We start from the raw sequence: 27,223 nt of genomic DNA, 5'->3' as shown, positions 1-27,223 counted from the left end.
AAAAAAGAGCGGAAGAAAAGCTGCGTCCGTGGCATCGGGCTTTGCCTGCTACGGCTGCCTGCTCCGCTATTAACTTTCGCTGCCTTTCCTCTAATCAAACTCTTACTTTCCGCTGTTCTTAATTCCATATTTTCAATTCCTGATCATTACTTTCCTCTTTTTTCTACTTGTATCTATCCATCCATCCCTCCCTCCCTCCTCTTTCTCCCTCCCTCCCTCCCTCCCTCTCTCTCCCGAGCTCTCTCCTTTGCTGAATCTTATTGATCCAGAAGGCGGCTAATTAGCCCTTCCCTTCGTGCCTGTGTAATGAAGCACATGCGCACTGAATTAATCACAGCCATTTTTTGCAGGAAACTAATTAGCAGGAATAAAGATCCAAAGAGTTTTTTCTTTTCAATCATCAGATCTCACTTTCACCTCTTCCTCGCTCCCTCTAACACAAGACTCATCGCCTGCTTTGCATCCAAATTATTTTTATATTGCCTTTAACAACTAATAGTACCTACTTCGTTTTTTACACTCCGCAACAACAATGATCTTTCTTTTGCCACCCTAAGCGCAAACTGACCAAAAGGGGACTGCCTTGATGGGATCTTTAGCTAAATCATCTCAATACTGGATTAAAAAGCGAGGATCACAAACCGGCAGCGAGAAATTGTAAGTTTCAACTTTGCGTTTGTCTCTTTTCCTCTCTGTTTCAGCGATCCTATTCTTTTCGCTGTCTGACTTATCTGAATCTCTCCTCTATCTGTTCGTAGTTTACGTGTAGCGGAGCTGGGTTATTCTCACGTTGTGAGAAAAGACTGGCGATCACAAGTTCATTTCATGCAAGTAGTTTGGTTTATTCTCAATTTTTATTCGTATCGTTACCTGTGTTTACATCAGCGTCCGTCCTCTCCTCCTCATGAATGGAAGATAAGAAATAGGCAAGACAGCGATCCACTCCAAGCAGTTGGTCGTGGAAAAGCACGGTTTTAAAACAAATATGTGCTTTTCAGTGGGATCGGGAAAAGGTATAGAGGGTTTGTGGTTGTCGAGAAACGTGTTTTAAGGCACAAATGCGATAAGAGAGGGCTGTGTTGAGCGGCGGACGAAGGGCAGCGGCAGCTCCACATGAACGCTGCCCAGAAAAGGAGCTCCAAGTCCAGCCTGTGGGTCCGTGTGTGTCCGGCAAATGGGAACATCTCTCGCTTTCTAATTTTGACAGATTTGACACTTGCCACATCCAAGGGGGTTCAGCAACGTCGTATGCTTATAAAATCCTCTTCTGGATAAAGACATTTTTGTTCTTCTCCGACACGTCTCTGTCTGAAATGGGCAATCCCTCCGCCCTGCCTTAGTTCCTCTAGCTACACTTTCCCCCTTTACCCCACTTTGTCCATCTTTTCTTTTTTATTTTTCATAGCGGTTTGCCTCTTTGAAGCGTTGTTTTTAAGTCGATTCTCGCTCATTCACTGACGAAGTCACATGCAAATCGATCGACATGTGTGTGTGTGTATGTGTGCGTGCGTGCATGAGCGGGTTTGTGTTAGCGAGCGTGGTGTGTGTTATGTGAATGTGGTTTGTTGAGGAAAAACGGAGCCCAGGGTCTCCTTCATGACAGGAGCGGATCAGCAGGACCTTGTACACGGACAGCCTGAGAGTCTGAGCTGCGTTGCACCGAACAGACACGTATTTTAGGCAAGACGGAGAAGAGACTGCGTCTCCTGCCTCGAACTACTTTGCCACCGTATCTGACTTTCAAGAGAACACTTTTTCCCCGAGAAATGCTGACCAGAAAGAAAACAAAAACATTGCCCTATTTGACTGACCTTAAGCAGACACTATCATTCCAAAGTTACTGCCGGGAACTTTAAGCGTGGTCCAGGCTAAACCTGCAGGTCCACTGAATGCATTTAGTGGTCGCTTGTAGGAATAATAATAACAAAAAAAAGTCAAAGTGGATATCTTCAACATACCCTGAATAGAACAGGCTGCGCTCTGAGTGGAAAACATACGGCTTTTGCAAAGAGATAGTCTGAGCTGAAGAGGCCTTTTTCAAAAATATAGTTGGTTACAGCTTTGGTAGGCCAGCTGATCTCCCCAGAAATGAATCTGATCGGGGAAAAAATGAAGAATTCGGAAATTCTGGTACCTTGAGTGTAATTGAAAGATGAAAATCTCTATAAATATCATCAAAAATACTGAGTACTTTTCGGGAGGACTTGGTCTATATACACTCAGGCAAAAAAAAAAAAAAAAAACGGCGAGAATTATTAGGCAATCTGCGATATATTTCGCGACAAAGAGTCGGAAAAAGAAAGAGAGAAAAAGGGGTTTTTTTTCCGAGCGAGCAGAGGCAATGATAGGATATGTGTACCGTTTGGGGAAGCAGAAAGGGGGGTGAGAGGCTGTGTGTGGGTGGGGGGTGGAGGGGGGGGGGGTAGGTCAGACAGCAAGAAACAGGGGGAACAGGGGTCATGGAGTGAGTGCAGAGATAAAAAAGAAAGAGAGGAAACCCCCTCGCAAACAGCCGAGGGATAATGGGGAGAGAGTGGGTCTGGCTGGGAGAACACGGTGATGGTAGGCTAGTTGTTGGTATGTTTTGGGAGCCACACAAAGCGCTTGTGGTTGTCAGCATCTGCAGGATTAAGACTTATTTTAGGATGGGAGAAACAAAAATAGATTGGTAACAGGTTTAATAAAATTAAACGTTCACGCAGTCAAGAGGTTGCAAGAGAAAGCCCCCCAAAAGGGAGGGAAGGGGGCGGGGGGGTGCTGAGGGTAGGAGTGCAGAGGGGTCAGATAGCCATGGGCCATAGAGGAGCAATCAGAGGAAGAGGTCAGGTAAACAGATCCCTACCTTTCAGGCTGGAGAGGAGCAGACAGAAAGAGATTAGCTCTGCCAGAAAGAGGAGACACCGGCATTCTTATTTTTTTTTTGCATTCTATCAGGAATCTGATTCATATTTAAGTAAAAAAAAAAAATTGTTCTGTACTTTGTATTCCAGTGTCTTTCTGTGTCTGCAACAGTGACTTTTATGTGCTTAGAATCTTAAAGGTGTTAATATAGGACAGGTAGGCTGCTGTGCCAAAACATGAGTGATCTCCCTTCCTCCCCTGCCTGACAGTAACGCTGCACATCCTCCTCCTCCTCCTCCTCTCCCTCTTGCCTTACAAAACAAAGACAGCAGAAATGTTTACTGTCATCTCACCTGTCTGATTTTCCAGTCTTGCTTCATTGTCATATTTATGTTTAATTATAACAGTTCTAGGTAAAGGTATAGGAATGTCACTGGCTTTATTTCTGTGTAATCTATTTCACATATTGTCAGGAGCTGTGTTTGGTGTCGCTAACTGTAGTATCTCAAGCTCATCTCTGACTGTGATGGTGGAAGTATTCCACTCAAAGTGCTACCAGATTGATGTATTTACCGCAGACAGCTTTTATAGAAATATTTTTGGGGGGAAAAAGGGACGTCATATTTATTTTTGATTTCATTTCTTGTGGTCAGTTATTGCTTTCTCTTTGTTAACACATTTATCAAGACTATTTTTAAAAATTTATTAGTTCTTTTAATTTTTTTTTTTTTTTTAGCCAAAAGCTTTTTAATATTTCCATGAATCAAAAACAGTTTAAGGAAAATATAGATATAGTATATTCTTCTGTTGACAGTAAAAAAAAAAAAAAAAACAATCTCCTGGAAGCATTTCCCAAATTTAATTGTAATTATTGTTATCATTGTTTTATTAGCATTGTGATTTCTTTGGGTAGGATTTGAGCACATCTTTTTGACCTCACACAGACAATGTTGGTTTGTGGATGTGATGGACATATATCTGAATTCTTTGTTGAAATCAACAGGATTTGATTTTTTTTTTTTTCCCCAGTAGTGTTGTGCATTTAGTTTGTGACGCGTAATTTCAGTCATGATTTATCATGTATTTACACCTGGTAATTTCTGTGTTCTTGCTGTCGTGATTGTTATTCATAACATGAAGTGAATATTTGGTGTTGTAAAGCTCTGATATGATGTCAGTATTTGCCGTGGAGATGTGCACTTGCCATTGATCCTGCACAGCAACAAATCGGTTGTCCACTGTTTGCACTTAGTCCGTTCATTACAATATTTGATGACAGGTATATTCAGAGAATTCAGGTGTCACTCGACTAAATGAGTAGGAACAGCAGGTCCAGTTTTGGAAACGAGATAAAGGGAGTAACAGTCATCACAGATGGGCTTGTTTCGTGGTTTGGGGGTAGCACAGAGAAAGGGGAGACAGCGCCTCTGGCTGTCATAACCCCTTCTCCTCCTCTTACTCTGCCTCTCCATCTCCCCTCTCTCTCTCCCTCTCTCTTCCTCTCTCTCTTTCCCTGTCTCTCTCTCCTCCCTCTTTCACTCACCATCCCATTCTCTGTGTCTTTGCGTTTCTCTCTCCGTAACTCCCACCTTTCTGTGTTTGGGTACCGGTGCCGTGGGAGAGCTCGCTGCCATGTCCTCTGTCGGAGAGAGCCCTCTTTGGGTGAACAGTAGGCTTGGGCCATACAGGAGAGATTCAACACAGTTTCTTTGGCGTGCCAGACAGAGTGTATGTGTGTGTGCATACAGAAAAAGAAATATCCACACACATTTATGCTCTCATTGCCAAAAAATAAAAACAAATTGCAAAATAGAAAATTATTATTATTATTACTAAAAAAATGGTCACCAGACAGTTACTTCCCTTTTTTTTTTCTCCTGTGTATTGTCTGTATGTAAGACAGACAATAAAATATAACTAGGGGACAGCTGTGAACACAGATGATGTCTTTGAATTTGTAATTTTGAATATGCAAGGTTGTTGAACAAAGACCAGTTCTTGCAGTTGTCCTGCAGCCGAGGCCAGTATTTGCAGTATTTGTGTCATGCTATCATAAAGAAAGAGGCGGGGGGAGGAGGGTGTCTTAGTTAAACACAGATAGTGAGAAAGTGGGAAGGGAGAGTAGAAGTAGAAGAGATGTCATATGCGTGTGTGTGTGTGTGTGTGTGTGTGTGTGTGTGTGTGTGTGTGTGTGTAAGCATGCCTACAGTGCATGAATTCTCTACCTGATCCTTAATCCCACTGGCCCCCAGTGTCCGAAAAGGTTTCCTCTTTATCCTCAGAAAGCATCCCCCTTTTCTTTAAAATTCTCTCCCTGTCTTTTTATTTAGTTTTTTTTTTTTTTTTTTAGCTTTTCTTCATCTTCAGTGGCATCGTTTTATCTGTAAGTGAAATTGGCTGTGTTTTTTTTTTTTTGTGGTTTACTCTTTCACAATATGTTATCATGTTAACAATCTTGGTTAAATCATTGTGGTAGACAAGATTTATGACTGAGAAAGATGCGCGTGTGTCTCTCTGTGTGTGTGCACGCAGCAGCATTCAGATTTGTGGGCATACTGCCGTTCTGAAAATCTAATATCTTTTGAGTGTTCCCCGTCAAGGTCTTTATATGATACCCTTTTGTTTTTGTAGTCAATACTTTTATTAATTTTAAACAGTTTCCAAAAAAATTTAAGCCAGCGTTCAAATCAGTGCAGACCTATGTTGTGATAACACAACATCACTCTCTGATCATACAGACGTTAGAAAGACGAGGAGAAGGAGAAAAATCTTTTTCCATTTTTCCGTGTTTAAAAGCAAAGTGTGGGCTCTAGTTTGACTTTCTCTGCTTTAGAGAAGGGTATTCACTGTCTGCCATGGAATAGAGTACAATAATGTGTGACACAAATTTATACAAATTTTCATTCAATTCTAACAATAAATTAGTGCTGTGGAAGTCACGGAAAGGGGATTATAATGTGTTTGTGGATCTCCGTCCTTGACTAGAATCTCAATATTGCGTCTGTAATAAATGTACAATATCAGTTTTGTAGCAAATAAGGCTGCTTGTTAGATAGTAGTATTGTAACAGTGATGAAGACTGTTTTATTTTTGGGTTGCTGTATCGACTGTGAGTAGAAAAACCTGCGTGTTGCATGCCTGTCCCGGACTGCCTGTATCATAAAAGGTATGTGTGTGAGTGTGTTATGCGTGTGTGTGTGTGTAGTAGCTATGACTGACTGTGCATCCTATTTGAGGCAGCTGCAGCTAGCTCTTACATTCAGGGATGGGAGGAACAGCGGTTTTGCGTCGGCATAGGCTACATATGCCTACATGCGGGCAGAGCAGGGATGACAGGGAGCACTCAAAGGGCTGCAAAATTGAACTGAGCTGCACCCCCACCACCACCACCCCCATCCCATAAGCCCACCCTTCTCTTGGACCCTGGAGGCCAGCATTCCACCCTCCACGCTAGCGCTTATCATTACAAAGGACAGAATGCATAAAACATGGAGGACGCTTAGACAGAGGCAGCCCAGGTTGCCTTTCTCTCTCTACACTGAGCCCGGGAACAATACATGGGCCCCTCTGGCCTGTGACTCTGACGACACACACGCCGTCTTTTTTGTCCTCCCCTATTTCTTTGTCATCCTCTTCCTCTTCCTCTGTGTTACTGAGCTCTGTGGAGTGATAACTGCCCTCGCATTGTTTATCTGTGTCTGTGAAATCTACTTTGTGTAACTGAAATGTAAGTGTGTGTGTGTGTGTGTGTGTGTGCATGTGGGTGTATGAGGGAGAGGGAGTGACGGGTTCAGAAAAGTGACAGTGCATCAGCTGCATAGCTCCTGCTTTCAGTTCAATAGTGTGTGTGTGTGTGTGTGTGTGTGTGTGTGTGTGTGTGTGTGTGTGTGTGTGTATATATGTATATATACACATACATACATACATGCATTTTTTATTATTCATATCATTTACCTATTGAATAGATGTCAGCACAGCATTTAATAATAAAAATTTCTTTTATTTTGGATAGAAGAAGATATGTCAGTCCAGTTGAGTCATCAGTTTGTCATTTTTCCTTGTTGTCAGTTTCTAGCTAGGTCACAAAATGAACTAAAATCATGGCTTGTATTAATAGCAATTAAAGTGTGTGTGTGTGCTTTTATAATAACTGAAATTACTATGTGAAAGTAATGCTAATATTGTCTCCTTATTTGTTTCCCCATTCAAGTCAATCTCTCCTGCTACTATGCTGTGTGTTAACATTGTAGCACATGCATGAACAAACTGTGTTTGACATTTTTATGTATTTATTTACTGATTGCTTTATACGAGGTGAACCTGAAATTTTAGCGTTTCTCCTAATGCAGTGTTATTCTATTTTTATTTTCAGTTCCTGGTTGCAGCTTCAGTTTTGATTTCAGATTTAGGTCATAATGATTTTAATTCCCTTTCTGTGTGAGCATAGCATCTACTCTCCTCTGTGACTGTGACAAACAGTAGTTATGTCTGCCTGAGAAGGTTGTAGTCTGTATCTGTCTATGCATTATGAGTGTCTGATAGCTGGGCGGTAGGAATGTACTGCTGGGATGTGCTGGACCCCAGCAGGTCTATGGCACTTCCTCTCTATGTACCTCACAGCTTATCCTCCTCAGGATTATAGAGAGAAGAAAAGAAAAGAGTGATGGCAGGAGCACCCTTTCCCTCTCACACCCGCTTTCCCATTTTTACTCGCACGCACGCACGTATGCGCACGCACACACACACACACACACACACTTACAAATCCCAACAAAAAGTGTAATTCACTTGCAAATGTGTAGTACCCTGACCATGTTCCGTGTTGAAGGGAGAGAAAGAGGGAGAGGGAGGGGGTGGACACGGAAAGACAGAAGGCTGTGGTGTATTTCAGCATTAGACAAGACTGAGGTGAAGCTATGGACGGCTTCTTCCTGCTCAGAAAAAGCAGCCGGCTTCATCTGCACGCTGATAGATTCTTTTGGAGTTTGTGTACATCATTTATCGACTGTGTGAATAACTAAATGTGCGCATGTGTGCGTTTCGAGTTCTTATACAGAAAGTATGCATGTTGAAACTTGCTGTTTGTCATTACCCTGGTTTCTCCTGAGGTGGCCTGGTGTTGTTTTCTTGTGGTGCCCTAGGCGACTGATCTGCCAGCAGTGAAGGGGTTAAGAAGCAAGGATAGCCCTCTTTTGTCTCTGCGGCCCTCTTTGCCATTGTTGTGGTGGAATTGAGCTCAGTGCACCTCACTTGACCACAGCAAAGCAATAAAATGGCCTCTAAGTGCTGTAGCCTCCATAGTCTTCAGATGTCAGCCTTCTTTCAGCTTCTGCTTATATTTTCCTTTTTTCCCCTCTGTGTTCACTGTACAGTATATATGCATACCTAGTGTATATTATATTCTTAGTAAGGCATTTAACATAACATGGTGACACATTTTCATTACTCACATAGCTAGATTTTTTTTTAATTGTGTAGTGAGAATGACTTTGCCTTTTTTTTTCTTTTTTGTTGGAAGATGCATGCAAATCACAAACTAAATTTTTGAAATTGATTTTGGTTTATTTTGACTTGTGAAGGTGCTTTGCTTAATTAGATTATATAATAACAAAAAGATGTGAAGGTCCTGTTAGAAAAAATTCTAACTTCCTAGAAACGACATTAATGTATATGTTTTGTTTTGTTTTAATTTTCCATGGATATGAAGTCACCTGGAGCTTTATTTAATAAAGAATTCTTATGGAATTTTTTATACATATATACATGCGTCTGTGAATGCCAGAAATTACATACACTGATCTGACAACCACAAACACCACCTCCTAACAGTCACCACTGCTAAAGCAGCTGAATGATAACAGAGTTGGATACCTCAGTTTTTCAGCTGTACACTGTTTTATTATTTTACATTTTCAGTTATAACACTAGTAATAATGATGCAAATGCTGTCCATAATATATATATATATATATATATATATATATATATATATATATATATATATTTTTTTTTTTTTTTTTCATTTGACAATGTATCATTATAATGTGGTGTTATTGTGTTTGAATGCACAGATGATTGTTTATTGCAAAGTCCCACCTCGGCAGACATTGTAATTAAAAAGAAGATATAGTGCATGTGTGCCTGTCGCCGTCTCACCTCGTCAAATAAGCATCTAGCTCTTGCAATGAGCATGTCCATGGATTTATGAAAGATTTCTGATTGGCTGAATTATAATTGGCACTGTCCTGAGTTAAAACCATTCACGGCAGGTGTCATACAGACAACATTATATGTGACACCAACCTGCAATTAAAGCAACATTTCTTCAAAACCACGATATTACTGCAAGCCTCTACATTATTCTGAATGGTGTCTCTGTCTTGTGTGCCTTTGCCTCTCCCGTCTCCTCTCTTTGCTTTCCTCCTCTGAAGACACGTGTGGTTTTCGCTCTGGGTCTCACTGTACCAAAAACAAATGCTGTTTCTCATTTTCCCCGTGTTAAATGAACAAACATAAGGACTTCAGTGCCTCATAATAAATTGATTAGAGAGTGCAGACTCCCACACAGCAATACCGAAAACTGAAGATGTACAGTGTAACCGTGTGTGTGTGTGTGTGTGTGTGTGTGTGTGTGTGTGTGTGTGTGTGTGTGGCCTGTAGAGGAGGAGGCATGCTCTCCTTTTCTCCCTAAGCAACTATAAATGTGTATTTATCCAGTTTAATGGCATTTGTTGTCTGGTAGGCCTTATATTTCCACATCTGCTCTGATCGCTGTTTTGCGTCCAGTGGCTGACGTCTCATTATGGCAGCACCATGGCATTTACGTGTTTGATGCGGAAACCTGGTAGACTGTTTGGTTTTCATTCTGATGTTTAGTGCCACAGACCTGAGATCTGCCCTAAGCTGGAGGGGGTGGGGTAGGTCCCATGGGGCTGAGACAAGGCTATAGGGCCGTAACAGACTGGTGACCTCGGCATTGTGACGTCATTCGCCTCGTCTGGTCACCATGGAATTCATTTTCCCTACTGTTTAATGAATGAAGATAGGGGCCCCGGCTAGTTTATGGAGCTATTAGATTTTCTGCTGAATATGGAGACCAATGCAAGAATACGACAGCATAATGGCAATTTATAATAATGACTTTAGCTTAAAACATCCCTTTTAGAACCTCTTCAGAGGCTTAATGTCTGCAAGTCTGTTAGACTTCTAAGTTTAATTAAAGTTTTCTTTCCCTCTTTTATTAAACTTAATGACTTTTCTGTTTTACTCAGGTCGCAACATGTTGCAAGCATTGTCGTAAAAAGTAAAACAAAACACACCCTGACCACATATAGGAAGTCAGGCTGAGGTAAGAGCTAGGCTCAAAACGGATACTGACTGTTATAACAGTTTTTCTCCTCTTTACATGCTAGTGCCAATTCTTTGACAATAAAAGGCTCTACATTTCCCCTCTCATGCTATTATTCCCCTCTTCCTCAGAGCAACATTAAAGTATCTTTTCCCCTAGAACCACTCTGCATCATGCAAATTTGATAGAGATTTTAAAAAGGCATCATTTGTGTAATTTGGGCATGTCAGTACATCCAGTGCTGTCCTCGCAAATCAGACAAGGTATCTGTATCAGGACGAGGAAGGCTGTAAAAAAAAAAAAATGCTCTTCTTACTGCCTGCTTTTGTTAGAGCCAGGTGTTTCCTCATGTCGGATCATGCCCTGATGGGGAACAACAGGCCACATGGTAGGTGAGAACCAAGTGTTTAATGCTAACGGATAGCTTTTCTTTCTGTGGTCTTCCTGTGCCATAAGCAATGCTCAGAAAAACTCGCAAACAAGCAGAGTAGACTGGTAAAACCGCTCTCTGTGCTGAGGATTAACACAGGAAGTAGCCCTTGTATGGTGCAAGAGCTCTGTGGATGAACTCTTTCCCTCCCAGCAGCACCAGGAGCAGGACAAGTGTGTAGATGACACAGCTTTTGTTTACACTGGAGAGAATATGGGTTTGGAGGAAGGAGAGAAAAGAGAGAGGCGGTGGTCAGGGAAGGGGGGAGGGCAGACACCAGTCTCATCACTTCCTTCCTTTCTGTAATTTTTCATTTTTTTTTTTCATAAGTTGCCATTGTCAGAACAGCAGTAGACAGAAGAGGAAGTGTCGAACTGAAGCACAAGTCCTATTAAAACATTGTGCATGAAACATAGTAATGGAACATAATGTATGAAAACCTTTTGTTAACACTTAGTAAATGTTGTTAGGTTGTCTCTAATCAGTCAGGTTATATTAAATAAGGCTATATGTTTTGACTCTGATCAATGAAAAAAGATTGTTTCTAGTGCTGTTTTATGCACGTGACCATGCTGATTTGCATGGCTGTTTAATTACACATAGAATATCTGTATGAGCTCTTTCCTGCCTTTTCATAACAAAACAGCAGACTGACACCTGCACTCTGTGTCTCGTTGAGCCCTGTGGTCAGAGTAAAATGTACTTTCACATGACAGATGGGTATGCGGGGCCTTCAACAGGAAGCCTGGCTTCAGTGTTTCGCAATCTCTCCAGAAACAAGAACTGAGTACCCGCGCTACGGTGAGCCGTCCGCCTTTTTTGTAATGCATGCCAGCTTGCCTGTAGTGGGTACAAGCACAGGGTGGAGGGAGGGGTACCCCAACATAAGTGGACCCCTGAGACCTCCTGGAGGGTAGAGGTGTGGCGAACGTCTGTTTTGGGCATGGCTTGTGTCAGCGTGTTTAGTGTTTGCCTGTGAGGGCATTTATATGCAAATGCTAAACAACCTATTGGGGTAGCTAATTACAGCAGGGCCTTTGTGTGTGCCTGCCAGTGAGAAGCAGGGAGTTTCTAGCACGCCAGGCCTGGACTTCCCCTGCTTGTTTACTCATTGTCTTTCCTTATTACCCCCTCATTGACACTCCCCTTTTGTGTGGCTGTGCCGTTTGCCTGCTTGCTGGCTCCTCCCCTTGTGGTGCTGGAGTTAATGTAGCAGATTAAAGAGGCAGCACTCTGGCCCTGTTTATTTCCTCTTTCATCTGGTGGCCCAGCTCTTCTTTACTCTGTAGCCATCCCTCCTGTAGCTTTTGTTCAGCCACCACCCATTCAGAAAGGATTCAGCCACATAGCACTCTCGCTCTCCTACAACTAATGCTCAGCTAATTACGTTGCATGATAAAAATGCATTTAGGTCAGGTTCTAATGCAATGCAAATTTATGAGCAGGCAGAAGCAAATATTAACTTGTAGAGTCACTGATAGTCATTGGTTGGGGACAAAGGTACACCTCCTGTTAACTGCCAAATATGAAGGTTTTTGTGTGGTTTTACTGTCACTGCCTGTTTTTTTTTTTGTTTTTTGTTTTTTTCTGTGTTGTCACAGTCTTAAGAACAGCAGGATGCATTGCTGATTCTCCAAATGTGGAGTCTCCTTCTAGAAACCTGTGTAAAGATGTGCCTGCTGATAGAATCACAGTGCCTTAAACCATAATCAAGGGTAGCCTGGTTTTTGTTATTGTATAGAACTCAACTTTAAAACATGAATGAAACTGCATTCTGAGTCATTAAGTGTTTTGGAAAGAGAGGCCTTATTTCTCCCATTTTGTAGGAAAATCCAGACACCTGAATTATCTGTGTGTGTGGTTTTCTGTTATGAGTTATTGCTTCTTTAAAAGTGTGCGAACTGTTCTCCTGTGTTCTAAAATCGCTACAGAATATGCAGCCGTATCAGGCTGGCCTTGCTGCATTTCTGTGAAAATGTCTTGTGCTAAAAAACAAAGAGAGAGGAAGAGAGTACAAGACCTGGTTCAGAGATGCCTCTCACTTCATTTTACGATTTAAGTTTCACTGTTTGTTCCATGGTTTGCCACTACTTGCACCCCTTGCTACACTTATTACAACTCTCACAGGCATTCGCTCTGCGGCTGACATGCACTTACTCTTACACATGCATACATACAATGATACATACGTGCATATTTGTAAGTGTGTGTGTGTGTGTGTGTTTGTGAGTTGGGGGGTGCAGCTTGGTTGGCAAAGGAAGGCAAACTGGATCAAAGGCCATGTGTGAAGGAGCCGGGCTACCTCATAGAAAACAGCTGCCCCTTGCTGTCTTTGCCTCTCACCCTGACCTGACAGCAGCCAGAAATATGAGGCCTCTCCAGACCTCTGTCCTGGGAAAAAAGAACAGGACAGCACACATACACTCTGAAAAGCTTTTGTTTCTGCTCTCTCTCTCACTCTCACTCGCTCACTCAGACATACAAAGAAGAAAGAAAGCCGTTTGTCTATGCTCATTCACTCATTCAGCCACAAATAGAAATCTTCGTTTCATATATACACTCCCTCTTTCACCCTCACAAAACCATTAAATTATCACATGCTTGATTTCTCTTTATTGTCTGTTTGTTAAACTGTTTCATTAGCTGTTTTAGTCAATTTGGCACAATTTGTCTGTCAATCTTCCTCTTCCTGCAACTGCTTTTCTTTGCAATTCTCTCCTGCCAGCAACATTGTGCCTGCTCTTTCTGTGAGCTGGGCCTTCTGCAACACTGTCTGAGGGTGCTTTTCTTCCCCGATGCTCTTGTCTCCACCTTTCATCACCACATTTCTGGGATTTCTCTCCCTCTGCTCTGCTTTTCTGGTGTGTTCAAACTCTGACTGAGTTGAGAAAGGCATTCAGCTCCCTAATCCGGGCTCCCTCTATCAGGAATGCTAATACGTGTGATTGTGTGACCCGTCGAAACCCGGCAACATCTGCAGGAGCCAATGGCGAGCCCCTGCCCTCCCACACCCACTGCTGTGCCCCCTGCCTTTGAGCGTTCACTCACTGCCATTATTTCATTGTTTCACTTCACGCCTGTGACTGGGCAGTGCGGTTAACCCTCTGCTGCTCAGACCAGGCTAGATACAGTCCCTCACACAGGGCCAGAGGGGAACTGAGGGGGTGTATGAGTTTGGGAAAGCCCTTTCCCAGGACGAGTCCCCCTGTCAGCCCATCTGGTCTTCTACACGCAGCCCTACCCCTCACACTGTTTACTTATGCATTCCACTACTAGTCAGTGTGCATTTGGGTGTTCATATGGTTTGTTTAAAAGTATGGTCACTTGTGAGTTGAGCCACAATAGCAGGAATTACCATTTGTGTCACTAAACATTCTACATGAGTTGATTTTGCTCTCAGAGACATCAGGAAATGGAAACTTGCTCTTGATAGGGTGAGATCTGAAAGGACTGTGATGTTAGCCAATAAAAACCCGTTATTAAATTTTCAGGCACCTCTTTTGCCAGGTATCAGAGTTGAAAGAAATTATTGTTGAGATAGTGTCTGTTTTCAGAAAGATGAATTACTGGTAAAGCTCAACTGACAAAGTGAATCTGTGTCATGCAGGAATGCTGCTGATTGAATTACCCTTTTCTTCAGCCCTGGCTGTACTCCTGCATATGTATTCAAGCAAAGCAGTAGATTGGATTTCTGTGTGCTTCTTTCACATTCAAACATTTACCTGTTAAAGCTTTCAGATCATCAGACCTGTCAGAATTCAGTCCACGTGACTTGTTTTTGCTAGATTCCAGTCAAAATATGCATGCATATATCACATACGTTGTAGTGATAAGGCTGTAATACTCAGCTATTAGATCAGGAAAAAAAAAAAGCCAAAAACAAATATTTTATATTTGAGTTGCACATCAGAAATCAAACTATTTATTAGCTTTATCACGCATTCACTGATTTTTTTTCGGTGCTGCTCAAGTTTCACTGTGTTAATTTATTGATGAGTGCCATTATGTTGAACTTCTGGTGGTAGGATTATTTTTGGGGGGCAAAAATATGCCACTTTAGCAGTAGTAGGCGTAAATAAATGTTACATTTGCAGCAGCCTGCACCAAATAAGAGGTTCTAATTGTCAGCTAATTCAATGTGAGACAAAAAAAAAAGCAGCTATAAATTGTTCCCAATTTATTAGAGAAAATCAGCTTAAGTAAAAGAAGTACAGAAATAGTGTAAACTCTGTACTGAGCTGCAGTGTCTATAGTAACCCCAGAAGAGATCCATGTTCTGTGACCAATTTTTTTCAGTCCCTGGCGCTGGAAAACACACATTAACATTAACGCACGTTCAAGTTGCATCAATGATTTTGTCCTTTGTTATCAAAACCGTGATTAATCATTACATTTTTGCAAAACAGGGGTAGAGTTACCATGGGGACATCAAATTATCCATGCTGCTTTGCATGTCAACTGAAAAGTTTACAATTGTTGTACAACTCTGGGTGGCGTCTAGAGCTGCTGAAGGTTCGCATAGTTTTAAAGAGAGAGTCCACTCTTTTGGCATTCTTCCACTCTTCTTGTGAACTCTGTGGTTTAACTCAATGTGGTGCTTGTAGTGCACTTAAACACATTATTGAGCGATTCAGCAGGAATGGAGGTGTTGTGTTCCTGCATTTCCTTTTTGTGTTTAATGTCAGTGTAGATTTTTAGCCATCACTTTCATAAATTAGGAAAAAAAATCTCTGTTAAACCAAACGTGCCAGTCAACCAAAGTGCAAATCAGAGGACTCACTTTTTGTTTTCTATCAAATACCTGATATAATTATGATGATCAAATCAGAGTTTCAGAATGTTCAAATCAAGTTGTCCTGGATTTGAACCAAAGTGTTTTAGTTCAGGCTTGCTGTCCACTGCTTTGGTCCCTGCAAAAATATTTCAAATGGTTACGAGTCATAAGGAAATATATGTGGGCCCACTATTCCAGTTCCCATGATGGCTCATTGAAACCAAAGATGGAAGTATGTCATCCATTTGTGAGATCAGAACTTCACATCAACTGAGTCTTCCTTCCTTCCTTCCTTTATCTACACCAACACACTGCTTTTGAATGATAATCCACTTTGTTTTGTGTGCACGTTTTTTGTAACCTGGCCATTTCATATATATATATATATATATATATATATATATATATATTATTCTACCCATAGAGTATATAAATGTTTCACTGAACTAATTGTAGATTACAGCGCCCTTATTCCTTTGTTTATGGGCATGTTTCAGGGTTTCAAGATGGTTTAAAAGGAATGGGCTCTACAGAGCCAAATTGGATCTGGTATGTAAATACTGCTCTGATGTTTAATGAGAAACAAAGTTAGCTAATTATAGCAGCTCGGAGAAACATGAGGAGGACAGTGGGAAATGTTTCCATCACTCCCTAGCTCTATAGATTACTGCCTAATTGCCTCAATCGAATCAGGCGGAGACATTAGCCAGAGAGGCAGAGAGTGAGAGAGAAAAACATGGGGATGGGGCTGATTACACATATCCGTCGGTGGCTCTTTAGATAATCCAGCAGAGGACCAGCAAACCGGGCTCTCTGACTTGGTATGAGCCCGTCTGTCTTCTTTAGTCTGCATGTCTCCTGTGTTCTGCTCCCCTCCCCCACTGCAGTTTTGAAGGTGAGGATAGCAGGGTACTGTATTCTCTTCTGCCATGAAGCCAGCTGCAGAGGTGATTCATGCTCCCATGCGGAAGTTTTTCGACTATAATTACGTGTAATTCTGACACATGTTTATGCCTGATTTTACCAGACAGCTTCTCCACTAATGACAAAGTAGTACAGAACATCCGCCCAAACATTTGTTACAACAATATTTTTCTACCTTATTATCGTATGGTGTAATTTTAAAAACACGAAAAACATGAGGCGCTCCTTCGACCAACTTGTTGACAAAGTGGAAGAATGGTTTCTCACTTTTTTCTTTTTTTTTTTTTTTTAACAATAAATCTGCTTTGTCAAATATCAGGAGTGTGAGAGTGTGAAACCTGAGTCAAATAGAAAATGAAGTCTGAGTGTTTTTAAGAAAATCTTGGTGTGGGAAACCCAGTTTGCCTGCTTGTGTTTATTTTCTGTCTCACTGAAAATGATGAGGAGGGAGGAAACTGACTTGCTGACTTTGTTTATGTTAATTCCTGTAATTCCTGTTAATTGTGGTGCAGGAATAAAACTGAAAACGAAGTGTGTCCCACTTATGTTTTGTAGGCAGGGTGAGTGGAATAAGGAGCTCCACTGGATCTGTTTCATCCTCAGAGCACAGTGATATTGAGGTCAGCTGTCCAAAATGATCTCATGTTAAGGAATCGGCGAGTCAGCAGGGTCAGAGCAGAACCGCCATGACGACACTTTCTCCACGGTGATAACACTGCCCTCCTTTCCCTCCCTTTTACTTCCTCTGCATGGGAACAGCAGAGAGGAGTCTAAACTGTATCTGTGCCCTTTAGCTGTGAGCCAGAACGGTACTACCATTGCCCTCTTACAAATCCGTATCAAAAATCAAGTGTGGAGAGTTACGATTAACTGGATGTTTACACTTTCGTTCGATTATTCATCGCTGCAGCGTGACAGATCTTTCCGTTATTAAAATCCTCAACAAATATCCCAGTTTCTGAAAATAAAGAACACAAAATAGTTGTTTCCTGGATGTCATATAAACGCGTCCCTATAAAATTCTCCCATCAGTTTTCCCCGGCAGGATGGTATTGTGTAAAAAAGGCATGCAGGAATTCTGTGTGGGGAACCCAGACTCCGGCAGATTCTTTTTTAAAGTTCCTTTGGGAAAGGAGGCACTGTAAACAGATAGTGCAGAAAGAGCCGGAAGTGGGAGGTCTCACTTTTTCAGGCCTTTAACATGATCACTCTGGGTGCCACTCTTTGGAAGGTCATGTAAAAGTAGGTGAGCTGGGCATTTTGCGTTAGCATTGCTGGTATTTTCAATCCACTTCTCCCTGTCTGAGGTAGACTGCACTTAAAGCCCAATGTTGTCAAAGCACATTCTCAGGTCATGTGATCCAAACCAAAGTGAATATTACAGATCCTATCTTTATTCTATCCTACAATCGGTCAAATATGACCTAGCTCTTTAAATTTCTCACTCACGCACTACTTTCTCACCCTTTCTCTCTGTCTCCCCCTCGCTCACACACACATGTTCCCATAATTTATGGCTGCCGGGTCCTTGATCAATTGATAGCAGGGAATCCTTTGGTAAATAGAGTTTTAGACACATTGCCAATAGACCTGGGCTATTGATTGGAGTGTAAATTAAAAACTTAATCAGGTCTCCGAGATAAGATTTATCTCCGCTCCAAGCAAATTACAGGGCTGACTTGGAGACATAAAGGCAGGCCAGTGGGCAGATGAGCATTGCCCCTTCATGGGTGCCACGTCTGGCCACAATTCTCTGTCCTCTTTCACTGCTAGTGCCACCCACCTCCACTTCTAGGCTCACGCTTGTCTTGAAGAAAAGAACATGTGCACATTTGTGTTGACATAATGGACAAATGCTATTCTTGAAGTCTTTAATTAGAATGAAGACTGGCTTGGCTAACAAAGTTTAAAGCGTGTGGTGGACATATTTATCCAGTGTGTCTTACTGTTCCATTATCCGCTTTTAGTATAGCTGACCTGAGTAGGAAGTAGTTTTTTTTCTTTATCATTTTATTCTGTTTAGCTGTTTGTCTTGTTCGGTCTTCTCAATACCGCCTTCCTTTCTCTCGTTCTCTGTGTTTAATCACTCACTTTCATTGCTGCCTGTGATGAAATATGTAAATCATTACACCCAGCTTTTATTTCTTCAATAATATTCTCATCTTGTTGAGGTCATTTTCCGCTACAATAAATTCATGCACATTCATACGCACATGTGGTGTTGTCTATATTTTATATGTATTAAGACAATCCTTGGGATTGCACATTGATCAGTATATGGATTTCTGCGATAATTGCTGAGGGAAATTTTCTCAGTCTCCGCTCTTGTTCATTATTAACAATGGGAAATGGGTATACATTCAAAATGAGTATAATTTCATCTTAAAATAGCAAGAGCTCTTCTAATTCATGCTGGCTAATACAGAGCAGAGTGCAGACATGCAAGGTTTTCTCAGGTTTTACAGATAAGACATGCTCACTAAGGATCCTGGGATAGGTACCTCACAGGTATCTCTGTAGATCTTTTAGTCCGTAATTAAAACATATACTTTTTCCCCCTTGTGATTAAGGCTGGTATTAGGCTCCTCTCAGGGATTATAGCACTTCCCATTATCTCTGGTTATAGTCTTCATATAGAGAACCCATAGAAATGACATTGACCCAGAGAGAGAGACACACACACACAGTGAGAGAGGAAGATGGAGAGCAGATAGTTGAGGAGGTCATGAGTCCATTAGTAGATAACCGTAAATATACATATAAATAAAATGTGCAATACCCCTAAGGAGTATTATGTAGTGGTTATATGGACATCATTTTGGGTTTGCAAAGTGCTGGATAAGTGTTAGAGGTCTCCAAAAGTACGATACAACCAAACCCATCCAGTGGCTACATAATGGTGGTCACCCTTCCTCTTTGTCTAGTTGTGGGGGAGGCTGAGACCATCAGTAATAGGCTTTTTGCCTGATAAGCCCGGAAAATACTCGTTTAGTTAGTGAAAGTGCAGAGGGATCCTGGCCTGATAAACCCACTGTTTCCTTCTGTAATACCCAACAGCTAAAATCAATAGTTGGGATAATTCTCCTGCTAGTCGTCCAGTCTCCTTTATCTGCAGCCTTCTTCAACTCATGTACATGGGGGTGGTGGTTAGCTGGAGTAAACCTCTGTGCATATAATAGGTTATATAGTTATACTTAAATATGACTTACTTTAACTGCCACATTTAGGAGGAGTAATAGCGCTCCAAAGTATTTGGCCACATATGCTAAATGCTTACCTTAGAAAGTTGAATGTGTTCAGCTATTCACTGCAGTTTTCCAGGTATGACACTGGTGCATCAGGTACCTTATTTTGTCATTTTATTGGCGTAAGGGTTCTCATGATAAGGGTAGAACTCTCAGCAATCACCTCAGGTGTTGTCTAAGCTCGAGTGCACGTATAAATCTGGAGAGAGGAAGTGGCTGTCAGCACTAAATTCACCCTTGAGAAGAGCATTGTGCTCTGTCAACACAAGCTCTATGTTCTGTCACAGGTGCTTGATTAGACTTAAAAATACAGCGCAGGTAGAACATCAAACAAAGCCACAGGATTGAAAGGGTTCTGACAAGTGGCAAGAGTTTTTATAATGCACAGTTCCTGGAATTTTCTTCTCCGAGACCGCCTCTCATCTCCACGCGGCTTGCTCGGAGGTGAAGTTGATCAGTGTACAGGATTCCTAGCGCGTCACTCCAATGTCCCACTTTAGTCAGCATTATCATTTCGCTGACAGACTTTCCCAGAGTTAGTTTCTCAGTAATCTCACTGGCCATCACAGCACTGCTGTAAAATACTGCCTCAGGTGTTAGTAGCAAGGGTGGTTAGCCTGCGACACTGTTACCTAAAGTGCAGTGTATTAAAAAGCAGTCAGGGCCCTGGATCACAGTATATCACAAGGGAGAGGCAGTGATAAGGCCTGCCTGCCTGGCCGCAGATCAATGAAGGTTACTGACATCATATCACAAAGTGAAAGCAACTGCTGCACCCCTAGCTATTTATCAGCAGCAGATCGGGCATGAGGGGGTGGAGGGGAGAGAGGATGAGACGAGGCTGCTCTTCCCCAATGTTGGGGGCACAAGAGCTGACTCCTCCTTTTCTACCCTGTCACTGAATCCTTTCCTGGATCGTGATGCCACATATGGCATTTAGCCCATATGGTTTGGAGGGCGTAGAGAGACAGTGAAGTAGGCTGAAGTTAAAGGCTGACAATTGCTTTGTTTGGTAAGCACAAGCGCAGGCAAAAGTTAGCTGAAATATGCGAGAAAGTCATTTCAGAGACTTGTCTGCCTTGGGTGTGTCATTCACTTACATGCTTTCTATTTTTGTATTTCGGTTCATAAAAGTACTTCCTAGGTCCTTTGTTACCAGTTAAAATCATTGTTATTTGAGAACTTACAAATTGTGGACCTTGCTCCCTTTTTTAAAAAACTTTTATCTTGTAGTCTGCAACCTTCTGAGGCACCAAAGGCTCATGAACTTAAGTTCTTGTGTCATAGCTTAGAAAGATTTAGACACTATATAATTATTTGTAACCCCCCTTTCTTGTTCTCTTTATCCGTACACACATTTATTCGTCCATCATATTGTGTGCCATAAAGCCCCTATTCTCCTTAATTATGTCTGTATTAGTATGGTAGTACTGAGCTGTGTGTATGCACAAATGCACTTTGCGTGTCTGTGTGTAGGAGATCATGCTTACAGGTACTGTATGAGTTCCATTTATCAGCTGCCTGGGGCACAATGTGGAGGATTTCCCCCAATGGGTTAGTGTGTAACTACTCTGTCAATACATGCTTGTCAAGGCTGGGAGAGTGTGGAGGAAAAAAGGCCCCTCACTCCAACGCACTGAAGCCACTTATTGAGCAGCCAATAGCTATTTACCTCTTGATGGTGGCAGGCAGAGAGAGGGGGTCCAGCCAGCAAGAGGAACTCTGCAAGCGAGGAAGCAAAACCAGTGGCTTAGAGAGAAGACAGGGAGGTCTGTGTTTATATGGAGCAGGTTGTCCTCTCCTGGCTCCTGGTCTTTGCAGGTCCTGGCTGTGTGTACAGCTTGCTGCTGTAAAGCCCTGCTTCCTCTCTGGAATCTTGGTGTTGACAGAGAGCATCTGGGCCCTGGGAGAGCTTCCAGCCTGCTGGGCTTCCACACACACTCACACACACACACTCACACACACACACACAAATGTGTGTGTGTGAGTGTATGTGGAGAGAGGGAAAGAGAGAGAGGTATTAGAGGTGGAACACATATATACACTCTATATATCCTTGCATATTTTAATTTTGCAAGGACATATGTCTTCCCTTGTCCCTTCACCAGAAGCACCTAAAGGTGGTATGTTTTATGAATGGGTGCTCTGATGAGTGCTTCTTTTGTCCATGCCTGCTTTGATTTGACAAAGAAAAGAATGTTGTAAAAGACGTGTTCATCTTTCCTCTTCTCATTTTGTTTTCTTAGAACTTCTTGCTGTGGTGAAAATCACCCTTTTTGTGGGCTATGCGGTATGAGGTTCTTGAGTTGAGAGTCGCCTGTTAGGACACGTCCCATGTACCTGAGTCACAGAGGGATATGTTAACCCTCACAGTACTATTTAGGAAGAGTCAGCCAAATCATGCACAGCTGGGGCTTAGCTAGGAGACGGAGGAAAAGGAAGGAATGAAGTCAGCCTTTACAGGGATACACACTGATTAAGTACCCTTGTTTATATCAAAGTCCCCCTCACAGCCAAATTTGTACATGTATTTCATGTATATCAAACTGAAATGAGATGTCAGTTTTGTACAAAGTAAGCCATACAAGAGCAGACCAGTGAGATGACCCGCTGTTGAAGAACAGCTGTACAAACAAAGAGAGGGGGGAAAAAAGAACAAGAAAAACACATCATATCATCATTTAACAACAGTTGCTCTGTAATCTAGTATTACTTCCACAAGCAAAGGAGGGGCCCGTGTCAGGCCAAAATGAACTTGGATACTTTTGCGGCAGGAGGAAGCCAAGTGCTTTTGAGAAGTTAGCCCAAGATGTGAATGTCTACAGACTCATGTAAATCCAGAGGGCTTGTGCTTAATCGCTTTTGATGTGCATGTGAATATGACCACTTCAGGATTCCAGCCTTGACCATACCAAGTTCAGAAGACCAGAGCAAAGCTGAGCAGAGGGGGGAGGCAATGAGGGGAGAAGGGTGGTAGGGGTGGTATCTTGTGCTAATTGGCTGCCATGCTTGTCTATACGGCCTGGGGCAAAAGGAATACCCTTGCCCTCAACCCCCCCGATGTTTTCAAACCATCTTTGTCCAGACTCGTTCTCTTTTCCAGGCCCTCACGGGTCCGCATAATTTTATATATTTCTGTGTGCGTACTTATTTGTGCACGTGCTGCATCATATAAGCTGGCGCAATATTAAGGGGAATTCCAGTGAAAGAGAGAAGTTGAACAGAGAAGGGTCTGTCTTATTGGTTTGCGGTGGGTGGCATCCTAGCATTCTTCTTTGTGTGTGATTTCTGCCCACAGTGGCTCTGTGTATTTCTCCGGTCCGGTCAGTGTTATGTTACATACTGACGGCACATAATGCTCTTACATGGAGCACAAGAACACCCATCTGTCTTATGTTCACTGAACATCTTGTGGGGGTTTGAGCAGACCTGGAACTGTTGTCAAACCAGACTTTCGGCAACTAAGTTAGAAAGATTTGGCTGAGACACGCTAGGGCTTTTCAGCCAGGCAGTCATCCAGAGTGACAGAGCACAAAGATGGAAAGGGATAGACGAGGCTAATAGAAGCAACAGGGGATTAACAAATGAGAAGTCATGACTTGGCATCTGTGAGTGTAGTTCACACGTGTGTGCGCGCGTGCACACATGCACGCACACTCACTCGCTCTCTCTCTCTCTCTCTGGTATATAGAGTAGAAAAAGCTGGTACACTGTAATGTCTTGCCAAAGCATTGGAGTAAAGTGCAGGCTGTGTGCATGCCTCTTCCTGTTTTGTCCCAGTGTGTGTGTATGCTGTGGAGTGGTTCAGGTGCGGTTAATGTTGGCACCAGATCTTCACGCCAGCGGCAATAAACAACAGAGCAGGCAGGAGGCCAGATGCAACTCCACAAACTTTTAACCTCTCCCTCAGCTAATCCCTTGCCACACTAGTAACTCTTTCTTTTTTTAACTCATTCTTTCACCTCTTACTCTCTCTCTGTTCTTTATTTCTCCTCCCACTGCCTTTTCTTCTTTCTTTCTCTCTCTCTCTCCTTTAGTCCCACTCTCCTTTTAAGTGAAGTCAGCGTGCTGACCTCTAAATAAAGGCTGGAACACTACAGCTGTTGCCAACTTCAAACAGCCAATGGCTCAGAGTGGGGCCTGTGCGGGTGTTAGGGGTAGAAATAATGTGCCTATTAAAACTAACTTAGAGTCCTCTTTACTCTTAGGCTTCCTGCGTCTAAGTTAGTCACGGCGAACTGGACTTGACGCTTACTTAAACTCAGCTGAGACGAAACCCGCCCTATCCCAGCCCATTTACACTCCACAGTACCTGTATGAGATAAACTCTTTGATATGTTTTCATGTTGGAGAGCAGTAACAAAGGGTCACCCCCACTTCCTCACTTTAGGTGCCAGTTACATCATTTGACTGGAAATCACCTAATCTGGCCTCATGCAAATCTGTTAAGGCCCTCAAATGGCATACTTATGTTTAGCTCTTTGTTCAACACTGTGCTTTTATATTTCTCTTTCCTGGCACTTTAAATGAGTAAACTCAAAGGGAGTAAGGGACAAAAAAAAAAAAAAAAAAACTTCACCAAGCCACAAAAAAGTTTGTGAATAGATCAATGTGTACTGGTCATAGTTGTTAATTGGATAAATATTAATGGAAAAAGTTAAGGTTTGTATTCATGGAACAAGTTAGGCTGACAAAACCCAGGTCTGGTTCACAATGACTCATCCACCTCAGGCTCATATTAATAGAACTTGTAAAAATGGAAGCTGTCGTTTATCCAAACACTCCCAGAATGTTTTTATGAAATAAAGACGGAGCCAGAACTAAAATGGAAAGCATCAGGATTAGTCACCCCCGCTCCCATGTTTGTTGTCTCTTGTTACAGAGTAGAAGGTTTGTGATTTTTTTACTTACGTGGACAGATGGTTTTCGTACCTTAACATAATCCCCTAAGATATCCTACAGTAAGTAACTTTTAAATTTAGTTCATTCTTCAGAGTGCCAAGGTACCCTGTGGGGATGACTAACCTTTTACTGGGTTAATGTGGTTTCAATAGATGATTCCTAAATCCCAGTAAATCTTGTTACTTAGTTGGAGCGCAAACAGCATATAAAATAAGCAGATGAATATCAAAGGGCAGTTCAGTAAAGTTGTATAAGGTATATTCACACTTCTAATTTGTTTAAAACACAGCTTGAAGTGTAAGCCAACAATAAAATGACTATGTAGTACAAGTAAACATTAACCCATGTTCAAAACACCAAAGAAATGTCATGCTTGTTTTACTGCTTGCTTCACTGTGCTTCAAGCTAAATAATATGTTAAGGTAGTTATTATGATACTTGTATGTCAAACATGTTGCATATTAGTTACTACTCACCTTTTCTTGTATGCTGGTGTGTGTTTTTATAAGTTTTTTTTTTTTTTGCAGGTCCTCTTTTTTGTGTGGCTCTCTGTGTTTGTCCTTTTGGGAAAAATAATTATAAGTTGTATGAGTTGTCATTACTAAACTGGTTGTCCAGCCTTGCCCCTAACTGCATGGCTGCAATAGGTTAATTACACATCTGATGTTGATGATGTCACTATGATGGGAACTTTTCCTAAGCTTTTGAACACAGACTTTCTTAAACTGAACTGGACTAGGTCTTGATGCCGCCTTTAGTTTGTGATAACCAGTGCAGGTTTTGCCCTTTTGTTTTATTGAACTTGTTTCATTGGGAGGCCATAATATCTGCACTGTGTTAGCGATCGTTCGTTATGTCACACAACCTCATGATGTGTTGTGTATGGCTCATAGTGAACGTATTAGTACTATGCATGTAGTTATTTCAGTTTCCAGTTGCATGAAAATTATTACAGGTAACCCAGGACAGAATTTCCAGTGGGGGATAATAAAGTGTGCATGTTAGTCTTGTTAAGAACCCAGATGAGTAGTATGCGTAAAGCAGAGGAGCTGCACATACAATGCATTCCAGCCTGAAGCAGGTGAATGAGCAAGTATAGGAATGGGCACGGCATTCCTGCTGAAACACCTGAAAGGGTAGGCAGATGGTGACTGCAAGCTAAGAGAATGTTGAGTGCAAATCTCTGTCGACAAGTTGCGCCCCCTGCTCTGCTCCAACTGGGGAATGTGTTACTTAATGGGCCACAAACCAGCCGGGAGACCGCAGCTCCCTTATCGCTGATATTAGATGACCCTAAAAAAATCTGAGATAAAGAAAAAGATCCTGGAAAAAAAAAAAAAAAAAAAGCAGAATTGAAAGCTTTTCTCTTTTTCTGTGGACAGAAGGAAAGAATGGTAGGTAATGTTATCTTGTTCACAGTTACAAGAATCCTGCTTGCAGAGGCTCTGGGTTTCGAGTTTCTAATATGTATATAAAGTTTCACTGCACAATGGATCTTTTGTCTAGAGCAAACTGAACACTCCCCCTCCTTCTTTTCCTCCCTTCTCTTGTAAAAAAAAAAAAAAAATGCATTCATGTGCTTGTGGGGCTGTGAGGACTCAGGTTTCTGCTATCTTTGTGTGCCATGTCGTCACTCGCCCCCGCGAGCTGAAATGTGCATCTTGCACAGACAGGCGCACTGCCAGGGCTGCTTCCAGCCATGGATTAGGGAGAATCCAGGAAACAACGAACTCCTGACAAAACAGCAGCATGACAGGTAACTGAAGTTACACTGGGGAGAGAGGAGACAGACGATAATTACAGAGCTTTTTGTTTTCTGGGCACTCTTAGCTGGCTACTTAAGTGCCTGATCTGAAATCTGTGCCTTGTAATTACAGTAGTGGGCCCCATTAGGGCAGAGGTCTTGGTGGGGATTATTCTCCTTCTCTTCTTTCCTCTGTGTGTGTGTATGTGTGTGGATGTATGTATGTGTGTGAAAGAGAGAAAGACCTCCCCATCTCCTAATGCGTCATGTTCAAACCACAGCAGCCAGAGCAGAAGGAGGAGCAGGAATTAGCCTTCCCCTTGTCTGTCTGTCCTGGGTGCACAATCACATTCACACTTGCTGCTTGATCCCAGAGCCGCTGAGACTGTATCATGACCTGTACTTAGTGTGACTGCCTTTCCTTCTACCTCCTCTCTCTCTCTCTCTCTCTTTCAGCTCTATAATACCTTTACTCCTCGTGCTGACGCTGAGAGATTTGTGTTGATTATGACAGGGTTGTCACAGTGATGACTGTGCAGCGTGGCGTGTGTCATGTCGAGTTGACAGGGACTTTTGGCATTGCATCTGCGGAGATGGGTTGTGGCTCTAGGTGAAGCTGGCCTAAACACCACAAGAACTGTGTCACTAGGTTGATGGAAGAATGCCAGGAGATTTGCTTGTGAAGATCAGTGGATAAACCAAGCACTACCTTGGCAATACCTTGGCACGTGAATTTACTACTGTATCACTAGACAGAAAAATACAGAGATATGTGGGAAAAAGGACTAGTAGATGGGGTCACCATGGAAGTGACCATCAAATACATCCAACATTTACGCACACAAACAGAGATCTAGCAGTCAACCATAGATAGATCCTGCCTCTTTAAGCTGCTAGCCCTCCTAATAGTTTCTTAAGCACTGGCTTTAGTGCATGTTAAACCAGGATTACCCAATCAATTATGGTCAGTACAAACAAGGATTACTTAAAACAGTACATTTTTCACATTGAGAGG

General features: G+C 42.2%; 1 protein-coding gene across 1 annotated transcript in view; it reads left to right on the top strand.

The window, feature by feature from the left end:
• The first annotated feature begins 422 nt into the window (after window positions 1-422).
• Window positions 423-27,223, top strand: part of zfhx3b (zinc finger homeobox 3b) — a 142,454-nt gene continuing 115,653 nt past the window's right edge. The window contains exon 1 of the mRNA XM_030720437.1: window positions 423-657. The gene's annotated coding sequence lies outside the window, so the exon portion shown is untranslated. The remainder of the gene's footprint in view (window positions 658-27,223) is intronic.

The sequence above is a fragment of the Archocentrus centrarchus genome, chromosome 3, assembly GCF_007364275.1.
Source record: "Archocentrus centrarchus isolate MPI-CPG fArcCen1 chromosome 3, fArcCen1, whole genome shotgun sequence".
NCBI lineage: Eukaryota > Metazoa > Chordata > Actinopteri > Cichliformes > Cichlidae > Archocentrus > Archocentrus centrarchus.
The sequence above is the reverse complement of the archived record's forward strand: the minus strand, read 5'-3'. Positions and strand labels throughout refer to the sequence as shown.